Source organism: Lepisosteus oculatus, chromosome 14 (assembly GCF_040954835.1).
Source record: "Lepisosteus oculatus isolate fLepOcu1 chromosome 14, fLepOcu1.hap2, whole genome shotgun sequence".
Taxonomy (NCBI): Eukaryota; Metazoa; Chordata; class Actinopteri; order Semionotiformes; family Lepisosteidae; genus Lepisosteus; species Lepisosteus oculatus.
The window spans coordinates 52016216-52042453 of record NC_090709.1 but is presented as its reverse complement, the minus strand read 5'-3'; the positions used below and the strand labels follow the sequence as shown (position 1 = coordinate 52042453).

At 44.0% G+C, this 26238-nt stretch overlaps 2 non-coding genes across 2 annotated transcripts; both read right to left on the bottom strand.

Moving 5' to 3' along the window:
• Positions 1-5746: 5746 nt before the first annotated feature.
• Positions 5747-5818, bottom strand: trnaw-cca (transfer RNA tryptophan (anticodon CCA)). Its single transcript has one exon. It is a non-coding gene; the product is annotated as a tRNA-Trp (tRNA).
• Positions 5819-8211: 2393 nt separating this feature from the next.
• Positions 8212-8294, bottom strand: trnal-uaa (transfer RNA leucine (anticodon UAA)). The gene has a single exon. It is a non-coding gene; the product is annotated as a tRNA-Leu (tRNA).
• Between the last annotated feature and the right edge of the window lie 17944 nt (positions 8295-26238).

The following is a 26238-nucleotide window of genomic DNA, read 5'->3' as shown; positions in this document are numbered from 1 at the left end:
TTGGTCAGGTTGGGGTGCTTTTAAAGCGGAGTTATGTCGAGGTTGTGAGTTCAATCATCACGTGGAGTAGTTTCTGTTTTCAGCTACAGAAACTTGCTGTTGAATTTAAGTCTGTTCTTGTGTTGCTTTTTCCGCTCGATGGAGCTGTGTTAATGCAGGCACACCTGCTTCCACGTCAAGTTATTTTATTGTTGCTCACAAACCAACACACTGCAGACACCTCTGATATTGTCACTGCTTGTGGGCCACATGTTCCTGCTGTCAGCCTACCATGTTCATGCACATCTAGAAATATTACTGTTACAGTATAGGAGCGAACAAACAAAATGAAAGCACACCAAGTTTAAAAAGGTCAAAATGTGTCAAAGCCCTTCCTCGACGAGGATGGGGTTCAAACCTACTTGTGCAGAGTATCATGTACTAAGAGAAGAGTGCTTTAACCACTAGGCCACCTCCATACACACTTCAGCCCCTTCCGGACATGAGTTGGCCTCTTTCCCCATACTCGAGGGTAATTTTCCTCTTCCACCTACAATTTCAACATTTACCTTGTGAGATGTCAAACCACAGAGCCTGTGCTGCGCTTCAGTGTTAGCTGTAGTGGACAGCCCATTGAACATAAAAAGCATATTGAACTCCTTTGACATAAGCCATTTCTTGTCACTTTGCTCAGCGAGCAGGCTCAGCGCACACTGAATGCAGGTGTCTCAGAGCAATTGAGATGTGTCCAAGTGGCTGTAAAAGGGATATCTGATGCCAAGGCTTAGTTCTCTGGTTGGAGTATTCTCGGTCGCATTTAATGGCAACGTCATGGCAACGTCAGCTCAAACCACCAAATGGAGACGGGCGTGCCGACAAGCTGACCCTGCTGATGCAGGATTAACACTAGGATGCGAGAATGCTGTGGCTTAGTTGGTTAAAGCACCTGCCTAGTAAACAGGAGATCCTGGGGTTGAGTCCCAGTGGTGCCTGTCTTGCCACACAGTTTATCATTATGGACAGCAACATGCTTCTACATTAAATTTAATGGAAGTGTTCATTTAATTTTTGGAGCAACTTGTTTTTTAAAAAATCCATACAAATTGCAAAAGATAAAATACTCATCTGTTTTGTCAGTGCAGAGGAATTAGTGCCAGCTGGCAAGGAAACGAAAAAGATTTTTTTGTCTTTAGCCAAAAACCTGTGAATGTAGAAGAAAGGTGATGTGCGTTAGTTTCTATGGCACAGTCAGTCAGCGTATCCTTCAGTTAAACATAACGTTGGTAAATCAAAAGTCCCCAGAGACGCATTTCAAATTAATCCGACCTCAACACCGTCTCCCCTAAATGTGATGGGGTTTCTTTGGATATCCTTAAGCATCCTGATAGTTGCAGAGATTTCAAACTTTTGGCACAAGTCAAACTACAAGAAGTTAATAGTTGAGCGCCTAAGTCAATATAACGGGAATGTGACTATGTAAACTTAAATAGTATTCAAAATATTGCAATTTTGTTGTAGTTTAAAAAGATATTTTAGCTGGGGATCCTCAAATGATGAGAGTAGAAAAGAGAACTATTCGACACCATCAGGAGTGCTTAACATGTGATAAAAGTGTTTTTTAATCACAAAGTGAAAATAGTGAATTTGTCTTTCACTTAGGCGTTCATTAAAAGCTCATTAAACAATGAAGGAGAGGCTCGTGTTCCGAATTATCTTCGTGTCTCATTGTCTTGCTTTGATTTTTAAAATGTACACTGTTGGCTATTCACTCTTCCTAACACAATTAAAGAGCCGAGTTTAGTTCAGAGGTAAAGCATCTCATGCATCGTTTTCTATCACCAGCATCTCCACTCTGGATTTCTTTTTAAGCGCGATATCTTTTCTGTGATTTCTTTCGTTTGAATTCCCTCATGTGTCAATTTCAGCGCGACACAAACTCGTTTGTCTGTTTTAAAGAGATGCAATTTTTAAAACAGACAAAATGAAAGACTGTTTAACTAAATACACATAGAAAACGTACACCTAATTGAGAAAATTTGGACTGGGGCGATTTATTATTGTAGCGGCGCAAGCTGACAGTGGTGCATTGGATAACGCATCTGATTACGGATCAGGAGACTGTAGGATCGTAATGCTCTTAAACCCAGTACCATAACCGTAGTGTGTTCAGTCCTACACAACCTTTCTATCGACTGAATAAGCCTCCTGTTCCATCTCCATCTTCTTCCCACACATTCCGGCTATTTCAGCACCGTTATTGTTGGACCACAGTCACAGATACGTAAGGGACACTATTCTGAAGAACCGTCTTAAATAAATAACGTTGCAAAAGGTAACAATAATGCTTTCTTAACGTAACCTTACATTTGGCCGTACAATACAATTTTCTGTACCCTCAAAAAAAAAAATCTTACAACCAACATACAAATTACACATCTTAAGGAACATGAAGAGAAATCTGTGTACTAAATAACATAAAACTGTCGCTGCAAATTATCACCAAGCTATTTTATGTGTCTGACCACCTCTTTGCTACTTTGCAGCGAGCACAAATCTTTTTGTTTCTTCATCTCTATTTTACTGTCTCCTTCCCCTATGTGGAGATGGATCCACAGCCGAAACTTTAGGTCAGTTCCTGTTACTCTGTCTGATTGAAAGAGCTGTACTAAAGGCACTCCCATCTCTGCAGGAAAGTTATTGCTGCTCTCAACACAATATACTGCAGCCAAATATAGCGATACTGTCACTGCCTGTGGGCCACGTGTTCCTGCTGTCAGTCTATTATGTCATGTTCATCCACACCCAGAAACATTACTGCTGTAGCACAAGAGTTATACTGTATAGGCACAGTCCATAGAGCAAGAATCTCTTAATCTCAGAACTGTGGGTTCAGCCCCCACATTGGGTCCCTCTGTGTCAATTTGATCCCCCAATCCTCCTAGCATGACCTGATGGCGTAACAGTAATACCCAGTACCCAGCGTAATTCAGCTTTCTTTCCACTTGATTCAGATTTTGATCTGAAATCATCGGCCGAACAAGAATTTGTCTAAATCGAGGGAGATCTGCTCACAAGCAAGTATTAAACACTTAAGCATTTTCTGTTCGAATACCACACTTTGTCAAAACACTGCCGCTTCTTAAGTAACGGTTTTTGAGCACGCATTGTATTGTTAATGCTTATATTAAAAAAGCATAAATTCACATAATGGAATTTGGACTGAACAAAGTAGTCCAGCCCGTTTACAACATTACATACCCACTGATCAAAGCTTAAAACTACAGCAGCAGGAGTAACAATTGTAACGAACAGTTCTTTCCGGACCCTATGCGGACGACACAGTCCGACGGAGTGGGGGAACACTGGGGAAACGTCATGCAGGAAAACGGGGCTGAAGACAGGGGGGCGTGTCCAAGGTGCGCTGGTGCACGGGGGAGGTGTGGCCGAGGCGAACAATCCCAAAGAGTAATCCATAGAGTATCCAAAACACGAAGGTAAGTCCAAAACCAGGAGATCCATCAGAACTCGGACTTAAAAAACCACGAAGGCCGGGTCGGAACCGGCGGACGGGGAACAGGAACGGGAACGGAGGTTAAAACCTTAACGGGACCAGGCGCTTCCTGGTCCCGGACTCGCACGATATGGAAATCAGAGCAGAGACCGGAAGAGCGTCAGCGCCTGGCTTTTAAGGTGGGCAGGGAATAGGGCGCAGGTGCATGGAATGAAGTCTTTAGTGAAAGGGCTGGAGCACCCTTAAGGAGGGGGGGGACTATAGTCGTGACAACAATAATGGCAACAACATGTTTGGAGTTCGGCATTTCATTTATTCTGCGGAAACATCGTATCGGAATTAACTGCCTGAGATAAAAGAGTAATTGCGGATTCAGATCATATTTTACAGAGCATTGCGTTGTTCTGTTCATGCTGACTACACGCTTTAAATTTGTCATTTACAGCAAGCATTGCTTTTCCAGGTTTTTCTGAAATTCCTCACATTTGAGCCAGCGCTAAAATATTTCATTCCCGTCGCTGAATACATCATAGAACCGGTATTTGCAACGGAATGCTGTCACACATTAAACCTTTTTGTTATTCGGTTCTGAAGTTTGAAAATGAAAATAAAACGGGGGTCACTTCATAGGCTTGAAAGAAGTCCAAGCAGCATAAAAACCCGCGAATTCTCACAAAGGCTGCACCTTTCTTCTGCTGCTTTTATAAATTAGCCTTAAACATTTGAAGCACACCTTACTGCTGCTAATCACATTCACGTGTTTTCGAAGCTTTTTTCTGTCCGTTATGTTTTTGCTAAGCAATTTCTCCGTTTCCCTCGTACTGTGATTGTCAGCGAGCACAACAGGACTGAAACAGTGTAAAGGCAGGGGTTAATATATTCAGGTATGTAGCTACGTCAGCATTCGTATCTGCAAAGGAACAAGTGATACTGTAGGTTTATTGCATGCTGAAAAGAGAAGAGAGAAAACAAACCTGAAGAAGGTTTCACAGCTGAAACGTTATGTTTTCTCTCTTCTCTTCTCTTCTCTTTTCAGCATGGAATAAACCTACAGTATCACTTGTTCCTTTGCAGTGGGCAGTGATTCGTCGAATATACGTATATTCACGGCGAAAATACGGCTATACGACGTATAATCAATGTCGAATTGCAACCGTAAAATCGACGACATTAATAAACGCATATATAACGTCGAAAACACATCTAACACAGTGCCTGAGGCTTTTTACTGCATATATCGTGTGTGCCGCAACTAGGAGTATACGGCACTCTGCATAGTGTACGAAGTAAATTTATTTTAATTTTTTTATTAATAAATATAATAAATAAATTAATTACTGCGAAAGTAATTTACTTCGTACACTACTAGAGAGAAGTAGAGTGAAAGACGTGATCATTTCACGCCGTTGTGGAACGAAACGCTTTTGTCTTGGAATTCTAAATCAATTAGAAATTCAGAGCGACACATAAAGGCTTTGTCTGCTTAAAAGTGATGATTTTTTAAAACTAAAAAAAAATGTAGAAAACACGTTTCTCACTTAGAAATTTAAGATGGGGGTGGGGTATTACTAGTAGCGGCACTGAACTCACCATGGTGCAATTAATTTATGTGACGGGCTAGTGGTTTAATGGATAACGCGTCTGATTTCGGTTTATAAGATTGTCGATCCGACTTCTACCGGGGTTGTGTGATTCAAATCAGGCTCCTCAGAAATAGATGTCTGTTATGTAAATGAACCCCACCTGAAAGCAAACGTTGGGTCTGGGTTCCTTTCTTTCCTGCATGAAATAGCAAATCGTTACAAAAAAAAAAAAACACCAACTAATGTCCAATAGTCCAATAGTTAGTCATTTAAGAAAACATGAATATACTGTAAGGTCCTGGTACATGGGAGTGGATTTCAACCACAATTAAAAGAAGGGCAAATTATAATTACAGGCTTCAGACACTTTTTCATACAAAAATGACCAAACACTCCCTAACTTTCAGGTTTGCTTGAACCTGTAACAGAAAAGGGGTTTGAAACTTCCATTCTCTGATGTCACTGTCTCTAAAGTAGGACGTGATGTTTCGCGGATGTGCAGTGTGCCTTTTCTCTTGTCGTGTTCAAGATTAAATGCTGCATAAACTCCTGACTGGGTGTTCTGTACTGTTCTGTTACTTCGTTCGGATTACCTAGGTGGTGTACAGCTAAAATCCGACTGCATGGTGTAAATTCCGGGTTCGGCACCAGCAGCACCTGCAAACTCATCAGCTGACCTCGACGTGATTTGAACACGCAACCTTCTGATCTGGAGTCAGACGCGCTACCGTTGCGCCACGAGGTCACTTGGGACAAGTGCTTTTAATTCACCCAAAGAGAAAAATCAGCGTCCCTGAAAAAGATTGTTTTCATTCTCTCCTGTGAGGAGCGCCGCTCTTCCAACGAGGGCCTCTTCTCCCCAGACCACAGATTATTCTTTCCGCTGGCTCTCTCACGGAGAGCAGACACACCGTCTCCACTAATGTGTTTACTACATCTATAGATCTGACCCCCTACAGCCCCGTATATTCCTGGACAGGATATTTACCACCAGCCTCGTGAACGTCACATCTTGACCTCTCCCAGGAGGAGCACAATTAACACAGAATCCTCTCTCCATTTAGCAAATAACACAAAACTCTGTTTACCTGTCAAGACAGAAAACCAGGCTGCTGCAGGTGAGGCTTAAACTCACAACCTCGGCATGAGTCCACTGAATATGTCATTTTACATGGAAAGAGATTGGAAGTCAAGAAGTTATGGTTTTGTTTTAATACTTGCCTACTCTTTTAATTTTTCGGTCAAATCTTTTATTTGGGAGTACTTTCAATTGATGTTAATCCTTGTCCCGATGCACGATTCTGGGCCATGGTGCATCTTGAATAATGTTCTTATAGGCTTCAGTTTGGAAAAGTGCGCTCTTCAGAAGCTACAGAAACCGCTAATGGTTACATAACACTTAATGCAAAAGCAACGTTTGGGTTTGAAAAAGAATATTACTTGCTATGAATACAAACACTGTTACAGCAGGCGTGTTAGGGCTATTTTAGCTTAGATCATCAATTCATCTTACATTTCTTCTCCATCTATATCAACAGCGTCATCGCTACTGAGCGCTAAAGGCAGGTCCTGGCAATACAATCTTCTTTAGAAAACATTTTTAAAACTATTTCCACTACCATACGTAAAGTAAAAGATTCCGATTGCACGCAACTAATAAATTATCTTTTCCAGGGACGTTGTAGCTAGATGCAAATTACAATCAAAAATATCAGTATCAGCTTTAATATTTTCTTTTGGATCCACAGGACGATCAGCATGAGCCATCAAGGAGCCTGTAGTGATAAGAAGTTTAAAAGCGCACAAGTGATCTGTCTTTGGTCAAAGGAATTGCTGGAGCAGTAGGACAGAGAGCAATATCTAGCAGCTGTAGACGATGTTCGGGGAAGAGATCATTCTGTTTTCAGCACAGGGAGTGAGAATGAGCTCAGTCCGGCTCCCAGCAGAATCCATTCTGGTTTGGTTACTACCAGACTGTGCGTCTGAGGCTCTTTGGATCGCAACGTGAAAAAAAAAAGAACAAAAAACATTTGCTCACATCTTGTGATTTCCACGAGAGGAAGAGAAGATATCACTTTAAAAAAAATCAGAACTGAAGATTTGGATCCGGGACCTCATACTTGTCAAATGATTAAAATAATAATTATGAAAATATCAGGTTGTGTTTCTGCAACATATCGTGCACAGTATGCCATTTATTTCTAAAAATACAGTAGATTGTACTTAATAAAAATGTACAATTAACCGCTGGTATAAACAGATGTGTGCTGTGTTTGCCTTTGTAAGCATTTGTTTAAAAAATAAGTTCACAATACGATAAAAAACACAGAAAGCACAAACGTAATAATATAATGATACAAAATCAATACCAAATCATAAAGCCAATTAAGTACTTATCCTTTGAAAACAGTGACATTTGTATCTACTTTTGAATTACAAATCGGACAGCGTAGTCCCTTAATTCAAAGCTGAATTCGGAACAAGAGCCTCTGCTTCATCGTTTATTGAGCTTTTGATCAACGTCTGAGTGAAAAAGATTCGCTATTTTAACTATTTAATTAAAGTTCACAAAAGCACCTTTCTTCGAGCTGTAGTCAAAACAGCGACTTAAGGATTCCTAACTGTTTCTAATACAGTCAACCGCGCTACCAACTGAGCTATCGAAGGGATTTCAAGTGGTCCTCTCTGGCACATATTGCCCAATGTAGTGAAATATTCCGGGTACTTAAATTCCAGTTCGACATCAAGTTTCCAACTCGTTTCTTTAGTCTTGTTTACCTTGAATTTAAGCCACAAACCAGGATTCTACTGTATAATCTTCCGGGGATGTTACAAAATATTTGATGGGGCATCAATAATTACAGGCGGAAATTCACTCCTTTTTTTTCTCGAGGCATCATATTAAACATTTCATTTGGATCGAGAAGAGGATCACCATGAGAAACAGAACAAACTGTTTGATTCCGTCTTTATTGGGAGCCTTCAGTATGCGATAGTGAGAGCTCAGTTATGCCAGTTATGCCAGGGAGTGGGAGTGGGAGTGGGAGTGAAGAGAACTGAACTGAAATTTAGTAAATTCATATTTAAATAGAGTGTAAATCATCAAAGTGTTCTGTCACTTAAAACTTATTACAACACTACCAGGAGTGGGGATTGAACCCACGTGGACATTTGTCCATTGGATCTTAAGTCCAACGCCTTAACCACTCGGCCATCCTGGTCTATAGCGATCGGCTCTTCAGTTGTTTAACATTTAAATATGATTCAACAATTAAAAAAAATATAAACCACGAAACCTCTTAGAGTAGCGAGAATACTTCCTTTGTGTATAAAATACATTGTGAATGCTTTCTCAGCCTTTACTTTTTCGTTTTTATGACATTTTTTTGACCGAGCACGAATATTCTTTTGTCCATATCTTCACAATGGAAGCACAGAACGCCGTCAAACCAAATGCATTTTAAAGACCGAGACTTGTGGATATTTCCACAGCCTCTACATCAAACTATCAGTGGGCTAATTATCTTTTTTTAAACCTCCGGTTTTTCATCAATGCGTAATTACGCACTTACTGGAACCCGGAGGACCGCTGTGTACAGACGTTCACAACGCGAGAAATACTGTTCAATACGGCTTTGTGCGAATAACCCGTATATGACCATAGGAAGCAGAACAGCGCAGTCTCCAATTACCCAGACTGTAAGCACAGGAATAAAGCTTTGTTTGATTTCTGAAACCCTTCCTTTACGCCCTGTTTTCATTCAGGTAAGGGTCAACTATATTGACAATACTACTGACAGCAGGAAGATTAAAATATTCTTTACTCAGCAGCTCATTAAAAACAGCTCCCATGATGTTCAAACCGATTTTTTACACAGAACACTGACACAGCTTTGCGTTCTGAATCTGTTTTTCTCATGCTTTTATTTAATATGGCACAATGCACTGGGATAGGGGTATTCTGTTCACAAACCAATAGCATTTAAATCACAGCACCCACAATGCTGCAAGTAAGTGTTTTGCACACTAAGCAGGTCTTCTGACTTTTCCCAGCTTTGTTTTGGGTTGTGGAACCTTTATTTTTTATGAATTTCTGAAGATAACACTACAGGTATACACTGGGATAGAAGGGTCTTTTTCATGGCTCAATAGTAATTCAAATACAACAGCCACACTGCTGAAACCATATGTTTTACACACCAGACAGGGCCCCTAACCTCATACAACATTGCTGTGGCTGTGGCCTCTTTCTTTATTTTTTTATGATTTTCTGAAAGTAACACAACAGGTAATAATACACTGGGACAGGTGGGTCTTCTTCATGGCTCAATAGTGTAGTGGTTTGATGGGTTTACTGAGACAATTATTAATTGTAACAGTAATCACGAGGTTGTTCGTTGTAGCTTTTAGAAAATCAATCGTCAGAACAACTAACAACGCACACACACGGGTTCAATACACGAGATACATTTATTAATATAAATTGTGCACCAAAGATATACTAGTCTGCCTGGATACGAGCGGCAGACCTTACTGTGAGGGTTATCAATATACAAGGTATATAATCTCGAAGAGATGCAAACACAAAGAGATACACAACAGAGAATATATGTCAATATATATCGTTCGGTTATCAAATCGCTAATCAGTGTTATTACCCACTGTTACTCTAAACTCGGAAGTAAATACATTACTCATGAATTAAATTGATAACAACTTGTGTTGAGGTACAATTGAATTCTCGAGACGCAATGTAGAACATGGGGTTTACTTATCCACTGTGTATGGATTTGGAATCTCCCGGCACGAACACCAAACCAGCTGACAGGCTCTGTTGCAGCCTCTGTTGCAGCGGTTGTCCAATGGGCGTTGTGTCGGCGTCCTCTGGCTACCGGCCAACCAGTCAAGGTGCAGCTCGGAGTAGGACGGGCGGAGGAATCTGTCTGCGGCGCACAGGAAAGTCATTGCTCCTAGGGGATCTACCAGGAGTCCGGCTGGCTAGTAGAAAGTCTCTATGCACAGAGTGTGACCGCGAGTCCTCACAAGTCACCCCTTTGCCTGGGAAGAAGCTGGTTTGTTCCCGGTCCAGCGCTGCTTCTGAATAAGCTATTCAGGTTGTCGACGAGGGTCCAACTGTAGGCTGGCGTTGATCAAGCGGAGCATTCACGTTGGTAGAATTCTGAGTACGTACGGGATCCTCTGCCTCGCGCTTAGAACAAAGTCCAAGTCCTTTTGCAGACAACAGCAGTTGTCACGTGATTGTCTCTGAGGATGCGCGAAAATGGCCAAGGAGAGCCCCGATCTGAGCTTGCGCTCCCTTTTTGACCAAGACCCAGATGTGTGCTGATTGGTTGAGAGTTTGGCGGGCATTGGAGACCCACGTGGTATTACCACGCCCTGCCAGTCCCTGATTGGTTGGTCAAGATGAGATATAAGTCACTTACTCTTGACACTTAGGAATGCAGTCCAGATGTCCATTCGGCACTCCCTAGACTGATAGGCGCCAATGAATGACCATTGATCATGATAGCCAGGCTTAGCTAAGTGCATCCCCGTCTGGGAACTTGTTCCTTATCAAAAGAAAACATCTTAAATCAGCCTGCATAAATACTTTCTCTGTGGCAGCACCACAGAGATGGAGGGTGAGATGGGGCCTCCTTTAGGACAGCATACCAACGCTTAATGCTGTCTTATTAACAAGCATTGCTGCTACATATCCCCCCTTTTTGAAGGTCACGAGGTCCTGAGGCGTTGTTGCCTTCAAAACAAAAACAGAGTTAAGTGATGTCTGTTGTACCACGGTGGATTCTACCACCCAATATTCACATTACCTCTCGAGAATTTGTACAGGAAATAGTGTTGGAAAGAACATTGCGTATACCTGCTCTCAGTTATAAGGTACATAGAAATGAGGCATCGGGCATCATCATTAGCCCTAGACCTTAAACTTCCGGCAGTTCGCTATCAGTATCGGATAGCTCTGCAGCAGGCAGACGTTTGGGAGTGGTTACCTGATTTCGGTGATACACCATTGCTCCTTTTGTCTCATTCAAACTACCCCGCAAGGCTTTGATACAAGAGAACAGCATCCAACACATTACCCCAGCCATGATCCAGCTACCCAGCAGCAGTGTCAAGATGACCACGTTTACTGTTCCCAGCGCCCCAGGGGATCCACAACGACTGTGCTTGGGACCTACCAGCGTAGTTTTTAAGTTTGTGTCGTTGAGAACAAATTCGAGTAACTGTACACCCTCAAGGCTTACTGTCTCTTGGATTCTCTCATCCAAGTCAATGCTGTGTCCTCTGAAAGCGTCCACAATCTCGAGTTCCGTTTCATACAGTTCTGACTCCAGATGATATTGTGCTAAATCGTTGAGATGCACTATAGCTCCTTCAGAAACTTGTAGAAAAACTGTTTGGTTGGGTAGCTGCACTTCGGTAGCTGTGTCATGTCTGTCATAGGTTCTTGTAACAGTTAACTGTGGTGTGCTGACCAGCCATATCTTTCCCACCTGCTCAACCTGGGGTTCGTTAACCTCACTTTTGCTCGTCACTGTGGCTTTACACTTTTCAGTGGCAGCCCCCTTTCTGATACCACACAACCTCTGAGTTGTGTCCCTAAGGAATGGCTTACTTGGGCATACCCAGTGGATATCCTTGGTTGACATACACAGTTCCAGGTTTGGAACAAGGTACAAATTTGGATCATCCTCCTGGTAAGCTACGAGCGGTGGGGTGGTCAACTTCACATGCATGTCCCCCCTCCAGAAGCCAACGTTCGATATAGACTTGAGTCTATAGATATCCTTGCTACTCACGATGGGAAGGTTCAACAGGAAACCTATTTCCTTGGCTTCGGGGTTGACATGTATGGGAATGGCACTGCCTAGACTGTATGCAAGATGTACTTGCACTGGCTGCACCATCTCAGAAGTGGTGGTCCTCAGTACTTCTTCTACCAAGGACAGTGGAACCAAGTAGGTTGGAATCTGTCCCATGGCTAGGCTAGTTACCGTGGCACTAAGCTCCCTAAGCAAATCCTGCATCAGCATTCTGACCTGTTGCACGTAAGCATAATCCTACTGTAACACGTCGACAATCCTGCCCACGGTGTGGAGGGTGTTATTTAACACTGCTGCATGAAGGTTTACTGCTAATATTGTGCCCTGTAAGGTTTTCACTAGGCTTTCCAGCCGCTGCTTCTGTTGATACAGTCTTTCACTACCCTCTGGCATTTCTGACACCTGCCTTCTTGGGGCAGTCAGGGTGAGAGTGCCGGTAACAAACAAACCTACCAAAAAGAGCAAATGCACAACAGTGGCGGCAGCAATCAGTCCTCCCAAAAGTTTTTAAGGGTGGCTGATCCCAGTCATCTCCTTCTGAGTGACTGTCGCCTTTCTAAGCTGGCGCAGCGTGTACATGGTGTCTTTCTCAGTATGCCATGTGGCATCCTGGGCACCAACATCCTGGAAATCTGGGGAGATCTGACGCAGCTGCTGATGCTGCTCCTCCATTTCCAGGGCATCTGCTTTTTTGATTTGTTCATGCCTGTGCTCTAGGAACCCTGCAGGGGGCGGTGCAGCGGTGGAGCATGCCTGACCCTCGGCTGAGTGGTCATCTGGAGCACCTGAGTGATCTGGGATTGTTACCCCATTCTCACTGTTCAGGTCCACCCTGCACCCCTCCTGATTGAGGAATCCCTCTATCGGCATGTTTACAATCGTTCACTGGGTGTGGGTGTAGGACACCTGCTCGCTCCCCCCTTCCCTCGCTAGGGGTTCAGGGAGCTGCCCCAGCACTGGGATAGCTAGTTCACTGTCTTTGAACTCGCTATCACCCACCAGGCCCATGTCAGTGCAGGCGGGGATTCTGACACCCCTCTTTGCGATGTCCTGCGCTGGCAGGCGGGTGGCTTGAGCATCCAGCTCCAGTATGGCTGAACCACTGTTGGTCAGACTCAGACTGACAGACTGAGCTGGTGGCTGTAAGAAAACCGGCTCGGCTTTCATTCCCTGTCCCTTCTTGGGGACTGGGTGTGTTGGAAACCCTGCCGTTGAGGCAGGAACAATCAGGTCGGTCTCTCTCACTACCTGGTAGTTGTGAGAAATAATGTTACCTGACTGCAGGTTCCCTGGATCACAGCAGAGGGAATCGGCATCTGGAATCAGATGTGTCCACAGCGCAGTAGTCCCAGTGTCCAGCTGGACCTCCTTCCTGTCTAACCTGTGAATGTTGCACCAGGGGCACCTGGCGGTGGCCCTGTGACAGCTGCTCAAGCAGATCCTCACTAATAGAGGACCTCTCAGAGCTAAGGGTGAGGGCTACTTCACCAACCTGCTCTCTTGCCATCTGGATCCTTTCCACCCCTGTGGGGTGGTGGTCCTGACCCCTCTTGGGTGCCAGGGTGCACAGGGAAAGCTCCTTTTCATCACCAAGTGGGGAGATCCGCTCCTTTTTAGGGATGTGAAAGGGGTTTGCTTTACCTGGTGGATCAGGCGGCTGCTCGGAGCACCGCTCCTGTGGCATGGAGGCTGTTGGGACCTTGGCCAGGGCACGACTTCCCTGTAGTTTTGGAAAGCAAGAAGAGACATTTATTTCTCGTCCAGAGGAACCAGGAGGAACCTCCAACTCAGCTATAGTGTTCAGTGGGCACTGTGTGATCACAGCATAACCACTGAACCCCCCTTTTTGCTTTGCGACAGGCTTAGGGTTTTTGACCTGAGCCCACAATTTTCCACGCTGGCAGTCCACCAGAGGCTCCAGCCTGTCAAGCAGGTCTTGGCCAATGAGTAGTGGCTCTGTTTTAAACCTAGAGATATAAACAGGATGCACCACGTTCATTGGCCCGAACCTAAGTGCCACCCACACTCGGTGTGTGATCCTGGCATGATCCTGGGTATAGCTGGAAATATCTATCTTACACGGTTCTACCTTAAGTCTGATGCCTTTTCCTTTCGCTACTCGTTTGAGCTCGCTGAGTAGATCGGCTGACATCAAACTAATTTCAGCCCCAGTGTCAATCAGTGCTTCTCTATCTAAGATGTTTTCAAGAGAAACCTTGATATAAATACGCCTTGCTTTGCCTTTCTGGCTGAGATTCCCTAAGAATTGTTGGAAGCCTGTCTTTTCTTTGATTTCAGGGGCGGGGTCAGCGCCCAACTCAGAGTCACAGCCTTCTTCCAGGCAGGAACCCTCCCACCCAATCAGATAGACTGAGGGAGGGGTTTGGGTGGATCCCCGCCTCCTCCAGTGAGAAGGGGCGTGGCCCCCCTCAGCTTATTCACGCTTCCGGCATTCGGTGCGGAAGGTTTACCCTGTCCTGATCTCTCAAGCAGGGTGTAACGAACAGTTCTTTCCGGACCCTATGCGGACGACACAGTCCGACGGAGTGGGGAAACACTAGGGAAACATCATGCAGGAATACGGGGCTGAAGACAGGGGGGCGTGTCCAAGGTGCGCTGGTGCACGGGGAAGGTGTGGCCGAGGCGAACAATCCGAGAGAGTAGTCCTTTGGGAATATCCAAAACACAAGGGTAAGTCCAAAACCAGAAGATCCATCAGAAGAAGGAATTAAAAGCCACGAAGGCCGGGTCGGAACCGGCGGACGGGGAACTGGAACAGGAACGGGAAAGGGAACGGAGGTTAAAACCTTAACGGGACCAGGCGCTTCCAGGTCCCGGACTCGCACGATATGGAAATCAGATGCAGAGACCGGATGAGCGTCAGCGCCTGGCTTTTAAGGTGGGCTGGGAATGGGAAACAGGTGCAGAGAATAAAGTCTTAAGTGAAAGGGCTGGAGCACCCTTAAGGAGGGGGGACTAATATCATGACACAGGGCTTGTTCAAGCCGGGCCAAGCGGGCTGCAGTCGACTCCCTTCGTCCAGCCTTATGATAGGCTCTGCCTGAGCCCTTGCCTTCCCCGTAGCGCTCACGGCGGCTCTGACGCTTAGTGCGGTCCTGCCTGCCTATTTTGCGCCGGGGCTTAGCGGGCTCAGGAACCTCAGCTCCCTCAAGCTGAGGCGAGTCGTCAACCCTGCTGGCTTTAGTGGTGAACACGGCCGTTTTAGCAGGTTTTCGCTCTGAGGAAGCAGAGACTTCAGCTCCCCAGGCTTTTTGAGTGTGTGCATCACAATCATTTTTCTGACTGAGGGATGCAGATTAGCAATGAATAAACCTTTGAAATTCACGTTCTCTTCGCAACCCTCTTCATTCCGCCCTGCAAAAAGTGCGCCTAAGCCTCTCATAGTAGTCGCGAGGGGCTTCAGCTTTTTCGTGCTTAATATGGTGCGCAGCGGCCACGGCAGCTATGGGATCGATAAAAGCCGAAAATTCTCCGATCATTGCCTGACACAGCTCCTCAAAGCTATTACAGACCTCCGGTCCTTGTCTGGACATCCACTCGTGTACCGCTCGGCTAGTAGTTTTCCTTACTAACATAGCCTTTTCCTGTTCGGACGCTCCGGGCATAAACTGCAAAGTATGTCTCAGCTCATCGATGTAGGTTTCCACATTATTCCCTGACACTGACGGGTCAAACCTTTCTACATCTTTGGCTAACTGCCTCAGGGAGTGGAGATTAATTTTTACGGTTTCTCCGCGGGCAGGGGGACGGCCGTGATCAGGAGCAGGGGGTCTCTGCCTGAATTGCATCGCCCTTGCGTCTCGCGCAGGACTCGGCGATCTCCCCCATGCCGATCCAACCACAGACCCTGGCCGGGAGAAACCTCCTCCCGGCGCGCTGGGTGAGCGCTCCGGGCTGCTAGGTGGGCTGGCACGCAAGTGGGATCTAGCCTGTTTTGCTTCCAGTACGAAAGCATCTAACTCCTTTTGCCTTTCCTGGCTGAGTTCATTTAAACTCTCAATTTCTTTTTCTTTTTCTTTCAAGCTCGCTTCCAGGTCTCTCCTAGCTACCTCAGCCGCAGTTTCTCTAGCAGACAGGTCATCTAATTTACCTAAAACTTCCCTGAGTCTGTCTTCACTTTCCTCATTTTTCACTCTCTTTTCTCTGATTATATCCAGCAACTCAACTCGCTCCGCCTTATATCTTTCTAGCTTTCCCTGAAGCTTTTGAAACTTTGTCAGCTCGGACAAAGACAGTTCCAGCTGTTTAGCTAGATTTAAGGCGAAACTCGATAGGACCTGAACTGCGTTCACGGACCCTCCTGTGTTAAGCTGGTTCGCTACCTTGGCTACTAAATCTACTTGCAGCTTCTCAATATCATCAAAGTTCAACTTTTCGATACCGCTCCAGTAACCAGGATTGTCGTCGCTAGAAATAGTACTTATAAGCGACTCCACTTCAGACATTTTAGCAGCCATTGTCATTACGTCAGAGAAACGTTAAGAGTATTACTTTTTTTTCTCCTTTTACTAAAATACAGTATGGAATTTAAACACCCGAGCAGATGGATTTCCAATCAGCACACGTTACACTAAACGCTAGAAAACAGGGGGATTTCTTTGCGCAGTTATCAGCACACCCGGTATTCGCGTATAGAAGCCGCGGTGCTGTGCTGAACTTGAACTCACAGCAATATCAGTTATTCTGTGCCATTGATTCTCATTTCATTCTAAACTCCGCCCACCCAGGGACGCCATTAAATGTAGTGGTTTGATGGGTTTCCTGAGACAATTATTAATTGTAGCAGTAATCACGAGGTTGTTCGTTGGGGCTTTTAGAAAATCAATCGTCAGAACAACTAACAACGCACACACACGGGTTCAATACACGAGATACATTTATTAATATAAATTGTGCACCAAAGATATACTAGTCTGCCTGGATACGAGCGGCAGACCTTACTGTGAGGGTTATCAATATACAAGGTATATAATCTCGAAGAGATGCAAACACAAAGAGATACACAACAGAGAATATATGTCAATATATATCGTTCGGTTATCAAATCGCTAATCAGTGTTATTACCCACTGTTACTCTAAACTCGGAAGTAAATACATTACTCATGAATTAAATTGATAACAACTTGTGTTGAGGTACAATTGAATTCTCGAGACGCAATGTAGAACATGGGGTTTACTTATCCACTGTGTATGGATTTGGAATCTCCCGGCACGAACACCAAACCAGCTGACAGGCTCTGTTGCAGCCTCTGTTGCAGCGGTTGTCCAATGGGCGTTGTGTCGGCGTTCTCTGGCTACCGGCCAACCAGTCAAGGTGCAGCTCGGAGTAGGACGGGCGGAGAAATCTGACTGCGGCGCACAGGGCAGTCGTTGCTCCGAGGGGATCTACCAGCAGTCCGGCTGGCTAGTAGAAAGTCTCTATGCACAGAGTGTGACCGCAAGTCCTCACAAGTCACTCTTTTGCCTGGGAAGAAGCTGGTTTGTTCCCGGTCCAGCGCTGCTTCTGAATAAGCTATTCAGGTTGTCAACGAGAGTCCAACTGTAGGCTGCAGTTGATCAAGCAGAGCATTCACGTTGGTAGAATTCTGAGTACGTACGGGATCCTCGGCCTTGCGCTTAGAACAAAGTCCAAGTCCTTTTGCAGACAACAGCAGTTGTCACGTGATTGTCTCTGAGGATGCACGAAAATGGCCAAGGGAGGCCCCGATCTGAGCTTGCGCTCCCTTTTTGACCAAGACCCAGATGTGTGCTGATTGGTTGAGAGTTTGGCGGGCATTGGAGACCCACATGGTATTACCACGCCCTGCCAGTCCCTGATTGGTTGATCAAGATGAGATATTCACTTACTCTTGACACTTAGGAATGCAGTCCAGATGTCCATTCGGCACTCTCTAGACTGATAGGCGCCAATGGATGACCATTGATCATGATAGCCAGGCTTAGCTAAGTGCATCCCCGTCTGGGAGCTTGTTCCTTATCAAAAGAAAACATCTTAAATCAGCCTGCATGAATACTTTCTCTGTGGCTGCACCACAGAGATGGAAGGTGAGATGGGGCCTCCTTTAGGACAGCATACCAACGCTTAATTCTGTCTTATTAACAAGCATTGCCGCTACAATAGCAATTCAAATACAACAGCCACACTGCTTAAACCATATGTTTTACACACCAGACAGGCCCCCTAACCTTATACAACCTTGCTGTGGCTGTGGCCCCTTTATTTATTTTGTAATGATTTTTTCATTATGGCACCATTAGACAGCCGGTACATGGGGATAGGGGGGTGGTATTCACGAGTCAATAGCTCTTCAAGCACAACAGCCACAGTGCTGCAACCATGTGTTTTACACACCAGACAGGCCCCCTAACCTTATACAATCTTGCTGTGGCTGTGTCCCTTTTCTTTATTTTTGTATGATGTTTTCAATATGGCACCATTAGACAGGCGGTACATGGTGATAGGAGGGTGCTATTCACGAGTCAATAGCTCTTCAAGCACAACAGCCACAGTGCTGCAACCAGGTGTTTTACACATCAGACAGGTCCCCTAACCTTATACAACCTTGCTTTGAGTTGTGGAACATTTCTTTATTTTTTAATGATTTTTTTACTGTAATCAAGTGTTGTGCTCATTAATAATAATAATAATAATAATAATAATAATAATAATAATAATTGCTTACACTTATATAGCGCTTTTCTGGACACTCCACTCAAAGCGCTTTACAGGTAATGGGGACTCCCCTCCACCACCACCAATGTGCAGCATCCACCTGGATGATGCGACGGCAGTCATAGTGCGCCAGAACACTCACCACTATCAGTGAGGAGGAGAGAAGAGAAATGTAGCCAATTCAAAGAGGGGGATTACTAGGAGGCCATGATTGGTAAGGGCCAATGGGGAAATTTGGCCAGGCCTCCTGACTTTTCAAAGTCATGCTTTGTTGTGTGAAACTTTAATTATCTTTTTAGGATTTTTTGAACATGGCAACTTCCACCGAGATGGGTGGGGGGTGTTGGGGTGCTCTTCAATAGCTTTTTCATCTATACACACAAACGGATGTAACCAAGACACTCAGAACCTGTCACGCAGGGGCTGACTGCTGAGAATAGAGATCCAATGCGGTGCCCTTGGTATGGTTGGTGCGAGACGCAGGCGTAGTCGGAGTAAACAGGCAGGGGTCCGAGTCCGGGAAGTCGTATGTCGAAGAAAACTCAGTCTTCACTCAGGTTGGGAGATTGTCAACAGAGATCTTTAATACAATCAGCTGAAGGGGAGCATATCACAGAGAAAGGGTTTCCCCTAGCACTCAAGACATGCTCACTGGACTTCATACTTTATACTGAAGTTATACTTTCCTTTTTTATACATTAAAAGTAGGCAATACTTTAACATATCAAAGGAACATACAGGGAAAGGGGCAGTGTCAGAAGTCAAACAAACAGGACAGGGGGGTGCCATTTGACATCCTACAATCTGTTTCAATTTTCTCTGGTTGAATGGGTGTGAGGAATCACAGGCTTTAGTTTGCACCTAAGACAGTGGTCTTAGGTGCGAACAGAAAACCTTTCCCACGCGTAGTCACTGTCCTGACCTTTTGACTCAGTCTTCCACATGTAGCACAGGCGTAGGCACAGAATCGACAGGCGAAAGTGTAGTTGAGGGACTGGCAGGGGTTTGGAGTCAGGGAAGGTGTAGAAGTTGCGTCGGTGTGGATTCAGAAGGCAGAGGCGTAAACGAAGAGACAGGCTGGGGTCAGGATCCGAGAAAGCGTAAAACAGGCGAAGGTACAAAATCGAGTGGCTAAAGCGGTAGTCAGAAAAGCGGGGTTAAGGTCCAGGGGAGAAGTCGTAGTAAGGCAAAGGTGTAGTTAGTACGTAAACTCCGGGAGAGAATCTCAATCGTGAGCAATGACCGGGGGGCAGATGAGGGTTTAAGCAGAGGACTGATTGACACGTGCACGTTTGGTACGGGGAGAGCTCGTAGGAATGCGGGAGCGCTTGCCTGCGTGAGGGAGATTCGTGGCAAAACCAACAGAATCAACCTGAACTCACAGAAAAACAAGAATGCCCCCGAGACACCTGCACCCCCCCCCGGACCACTCTGGTATCAACACCCCCAAACCCATCCATACCAGCTAACAAGACTCAGAATCGGTGCAACCCTCCAACCTGGATCAAGAGCAGGATGGGACAAGAACCTCACCACACTACGCACCCCTCATCCAGACCAGCAGGACAGCCAGACCACAGACAGCACCATCATGTAACCCCCCTGTTCATTCCAACAGAAAAGCCGAACTGACCCCCACCAGCATGGCGACGCTGCAGCTCTGGTCACACCAGCAGGCCCAATGGGCTCAGAGCTGGGGGACATACAGATGCAGCCATTCAAAATGCGTGGGCGATACCGCATTATTTTCCGGTACGCTGTACGCAGTCTACCGCAAGTTACCATTAAATACCGCGAGTTACTGGTAAATACCGCTAGTTACCGTAAATTCTCCTATAATATGACAAGCAAAATAATAGTATCCGGAATTTCGGCAAGGTGGAGCTAATAAACTCAGTTATTTAAAAAACGAAGATATTACTAAAAGTATTAATAATGAATGACCTTGGACAAGCTGTAAGTGTAAACTCAAAGTATTGCCCTGGTCAACATTCTTTTTTTCATTGACCGTCTTTGTAAAAGTAACACCACAGCATTTTGCAATCACGCATTTGTTTCCAATCATGCAAAGTACAGTAATTTTTGAGAATCGATTCACCATGCCTTTCACATGCTCATAAAAGAGATTGATTTAGGAACATAAACATATTACTGTATGAAAACTGTACTGTATACAGTATGTATATGTATATTTAATGTCTTAACTGTGCCCGTTTAAGTATTGAATATTCATATCTAATTTTACCACTGAAGGGAAATCTTAGTAGCTGAGCATAAAAAGAATAGGAGCATACTGCAACGCGTGTGAAGGGCATAAACGATATTAATTTTGGAACATAAACATACAGTATATGGCTGGTCTCGGTACTTTAAAGAAAACATACACGAAACATTGGTTTCATTATGACCAGAATCGGTCTTGAGATATTTTTAACTTGATTTACAGTATTTGAGAGGTATGTCTTAACACCGATACTACAGTATGTAAATACTGCTCACGTATATTTTTCTAGGTTTATATTATGCATTTCATACGGTCAAATTACTTTTGAGCAACTAATAAGAAGTGCGAAACGGTATGCCCAGGGCGTTTTAGTTTATTTTTACTGGGACTCTGCTTTAACAATGTCGCCGTGGATTGATTAGAGATATCAAGTACATACAAGTCATTTTTTAAATGTTGTAGTTCGTCTTGTAACAATGTTACGAGTACATCATCTATCAACAATTACACAGGTTCTGTTTCCATATTGCGGATTTTGGTTACGTAATATGATTTTCTAAATTTCACGTTGTGAATATATGATTTGGGCAAACAGAGCCGCAAAGAAGTACATTATGGGTTGTTGTTTTTTTTTGCAGTTTTATCTAGAACAAGCGATGCTTAAACCTTTGTCTGATTCTTGTGAAACTATCCACACGACAGTTACAGTACCTAGGAGTTGACTTCAGTGATGTCACTGATGGGATGTTTCTAAAAATCCTTCCTCTGTAAAACGTCTTCTCTAGTTGTCCTGCATATGTATTCGGTAATGAAGCTGTGTGTTCTGTCATGGAAATATAACTATCAAGGAAGCCACAAAAGAGAGTTCTCACCTGAGTAAGGTCTTTATTTCAATATTGCAATATTGGGAGCCCTTCTAAAACTTCCCCTTTCTCTAAGAGAAAACAGATTACATCATAGAGCGAGAGAAGAAAAACTAGATTTGTTATTCAAAGCTAATCAGTTACTTTCAGCTAATTCTAATGACCCAGACAGCATATATTGTTTTGGTACATTGTCTTCTAAACTAACCTAAACAGTGTACTTTGTTGACGAACTGTTTTCTAAAATTCTGCACGCACTGTAGCACAGCATTTACATCCTTGAAATACATTATCTAAAAGCACCAATATATTTTTTCAAAGCTCTCTACATTTTTAAGAATCAATTTACTTATTAGATTTCCACTTCAATTCCCTTCTTTTTATTCTTGAAAATGATTAAAAGTTAGATTCTTCATATGGACTCCCAGGAGGCTCCCATACTTCGGATTCTTGCGTTCTTATCAGAACATACTGATGCGCAAACATATTCATTACCATATTTCAAAGCATTGGAATAATATATTTTGTACAGCAACACAAAAACAGAAAGACAAGTATCACAGCCCCTATAGTCGGTGTTACTAACTTAAAGAAAAACATTCCCCCTGGCCCAAACAGTGATTCTAACCAGGAGAGAAATGGGTGAGGCTGTAGAATGAGGCATTAAAGCACATACATAACAAGATGCATTAAATTTCTTTAACTTTACAGTATGATTTATAAATTTGTACCACAAATTACTCATATCCCCCTCATTATCAGTTTCATTCGGCCAGTTTGTATACAAAGAGGCTTTGCATTTAGATTCCTCGTCTTTCTGGGCTTCTGGGTGACAGGCTTCCACATAAAAAGGAAAAAGGCTGTGCACATCAGTCCCAAGCATGTGATCCCCATCTATCCCTGTGGAGACATCACTCCTGCTATTTGCTCAGTTCGTTTGTGACCTTTTTACAGTGGGAAGCATGAATTCAGGACACCTGGCACGGCCCCCTCCACCTGAGCGAACACCACCTCTTTTTCCTGTCTTTCACCAGAATCCAGTCTCCTTATTCATGCATTAGTTCCTACAGCACAGGTAAATCCCTGTGGGCTGGAGCCCAGCATTTTTCTTAGGGTTTTTTTTTTACAAGATTGGTCAACAGCTGGGTCACCTAAACAGCTGTCTATCACCCTAATAGAGAATGGCCTAAAACTGTGATTATAGCGAGGAGCATACAGTTATTTCCATTCTAATACATCTGAGTTACACTCAGACTGAAAGCAGGGCTATTTACCCATGCCAATAAACCTAAATAATCACCTCTATCAAAAGGGATTACTCCCATGAGCATCTTTTATAGCAATACAATCCCAACATGAGCTCTGGTTATTATTTGTGGCTGACTGATAAAGTATTGATTCCATATCCCCATTTTATGTAAAGTAAAGCTCCTTACACTTAACAGGTACACTGTCGCCCCCCCTCAGGAAGCTCAACAAACACAGAAACAGTGACAATATAATAATTAATGTTCACTCAGTCTCTGGTGCAGTGGTTCGGTGTCGGCGCAATGCGTAGATCCAGCGATCTCATCCTGTCACTCAGATGGCAGAGTCGGTAGTCAGTTGCACTTGATATGGTCCTTCCCAGCAGGGTTGCAACATCTGGCAGGGTATATCTTCCTCACCACACCCACTCGCCAGGTATCAGGTCGTGTCTTCCCTCTACTGGAGGTCTCCAAGTGTCCAGCACCTGTTCACCAGCCCCATGCACCACTTCAATTAACAACCTACAATACTGCAATAGAGAATTAGCAAATTCAACAATCCATTAGCCAAATTCATCCCTCTAGGAAGTTTCGTTGATTGGCCTGTGATGATATCAAACAGGCTCTATTACACAGTTCTGTTTGATCCAGCCCGCATCCCATGGCGCTCCTTCAGTCTGATGTCTAGTCGATCTTTTAGAGTTCTGTTCCTTCATTCCACTGTTCCAGCAGACTGAGGGTGATCTCAGTCCATCTCACCCCGAATAATCCAGCCACAGCCTGTCCCTTGATCATAATACAAGCGGTAGGTCAGTGCCCACCGAGGGCTTATCTCCATCATCAAGTGTTTGGTAGACACAGAGGCAGTGACAGCAACCCACTGGGAAAACAGATTATAAGAGCCAAGGTTTCCCTTTACAAATGTAAATTGTAAATATTTGCTACTGCATGAAAGGTTTCTCAGGAGCAGGCCGTATGAGCTGTAGCACCTGCACCTGAACTGTAGTTGAGTTCCTTTGATAAGCATCACATTGAGATACCACATAAGTGGCTACTGCTTCAAACACGGTCCCCACCCAGGTTTGGGTAACCAGCACACCATTTGACTCGCACCCAGGTGTCCAACAGAGTGCATTTGTCGAGCTACAAAGGGCATTAGGCTGTGAGGGCATGCAGGGCATCCAGTGTGCTGGCAGCACCACACACTTTTCTAACCATGTCCTTTTCTCTGCTTTAGAGGCCTCAGCCTGAATATCCTGTAGCTGTCCCCTTTTCACCAACAGAGGTCTCACAGGGGTCTCAGACTCCTGTTCTACCAGGACTGTGCACCTGACAGCTACATCTGCAAAGTTGTTCCCTCGAGTTACTGGAAACATTTCTTCATTATGTGATTTATACTTTACCACAGCTACTTCAGTCAGTAGCTGCAAAGCTTCTAACAGTTCAGAGACAAACCCAGCATTCTTAACTGGAGTCCCTGCCATGTTGGGGAAATCCCTATTCCTTCACTGCCATCCAAAATTGTGGCATACACCAAATGTATATATACAGTCTATATAAATTGCTACAATTTTCCATTTAGCATATTTACAAGTTTCAATTAAATATTTTCATTCGGTCTGCTAGTTCTACACCAGATTATTCACAGTTTATACAGCCAGGCAGGTAGCCTGCACAACACATAAACACGGCCCCTTGGCCACCGCATCAAGGGGTCCTGAATAATAATAACCCACCAGACGATGCCTATCTCCATGCTCCTGCACCAGCACAACGGCTCACAACCCATTTCTTTCACTTACAGACAGATTACATGCAGATGATCAGTCTGAGGGAATACAGTCCAGGGCCAGTGTCTGCAAGAAAGCTTGTTTCAAAACATCAAAAACAGTTTGTGCTGCAGGGGTCAAGGCAATTTTGTCTTTAGACTGCACTACCCCCCTTAAACCAATACGTCACTGGACAAGCTCGTTCTGAGAAGGCATTCACCCTGGCTTTATCATGTAGTTGGTTTTATACTCCTTTTTTTCCTCTTTAGATCCAATACTTGGAGTAGCCCGGCCTTATGGATTCCGTAATTAGGTAAAACAATCACAATATCACATAACTCTATTGAGTTAGTTTACATAAATGCTATTTCATGCAGTAATTCCTTATAAAATGCTGCGGTCTGGGCCTAAAATAGGTCTGGGGTGTCCCCCACCCACATCAGTAGTTGAAAATGTACATCTTTTCCCAAGCAGACTGTGACAGCTTATATTTGCTTTAAACACAACCCTTGCACCCCTTCTCCTGTAGCCTCCTGTTACCCGTTAGAAAACTTTATATCACATTTTTATGCTGTTTTAGTCTAAAACCAGGACAGCTGTGCTCCTGTGTCCCCCAGTTACTGCACACTGTAAGATTATTTCACTTTTATTTAAATCCTGAGATAAATTTAGGAAGGCTACAGAGGGGTTTACTAGATTAAAACTGTTAGTTCACGCACGGCTCTCGTTTCAGCTTCTGACATGTTCTTTAATTGTGAAATCAAGCCTCTTTCTTACAATTTCTCCAAAAAACACCTTTTTTTTAGTAACTGTACACCAGCTTATTAGTAGTTTTGTCTTTGGGGTTTTATATCTCGGTATAACATTAAAGTCGCACAATAATTTCAACAAACTGGCGGCTCCCTTTTCTCCTCCTTGGGAGTCTTTTTACCCCATTTGCAGCGCTCGCACTTCTGCATGCATGCTTCACGAGTTATTAAATCAAATCTGTCTCCGCTGTCCGTAATATCAGGAAAGCATAGTTGTACATTCTTGGCAACATCAGGTTTTATCATCAGCAACATCAACCCACTCAAGTAAATTTGTTTTATTACTGTGGAAGTATCTTCATTCACTTCCTTCTCATCGGCTAACCCCGAGTATAATATCCATAAAGCTATAAACCTTTCTGTAAAATCTGAAACATCCTCACTTACTTCTGCTGACATGCTGTCTAATCAGTTTTCGGTGGGTAATGCTCTTTCAAAAATCTCCACACTAATTCCCACCCTTCTCCTAGATTCTCTCTTAAGGCGTTCTATTTCTTCTTTTGCTGTTTCTTTTTCTGCATATATAACTTTGTTTCGTTCAGCCATTGCTTTTAGCTTTTCCATCAGAGATTTTTGTGTCTCATCTATGATATTCTGTTGAATTCTCAAATATTCCTCTAAATATTGTTTATTTTTATCCAAATGTTCATACACTTTTCTACATTCCTGTTCAGCCTAAATTCCGTCCGACATATTTCTTTGTTTCACTTTGG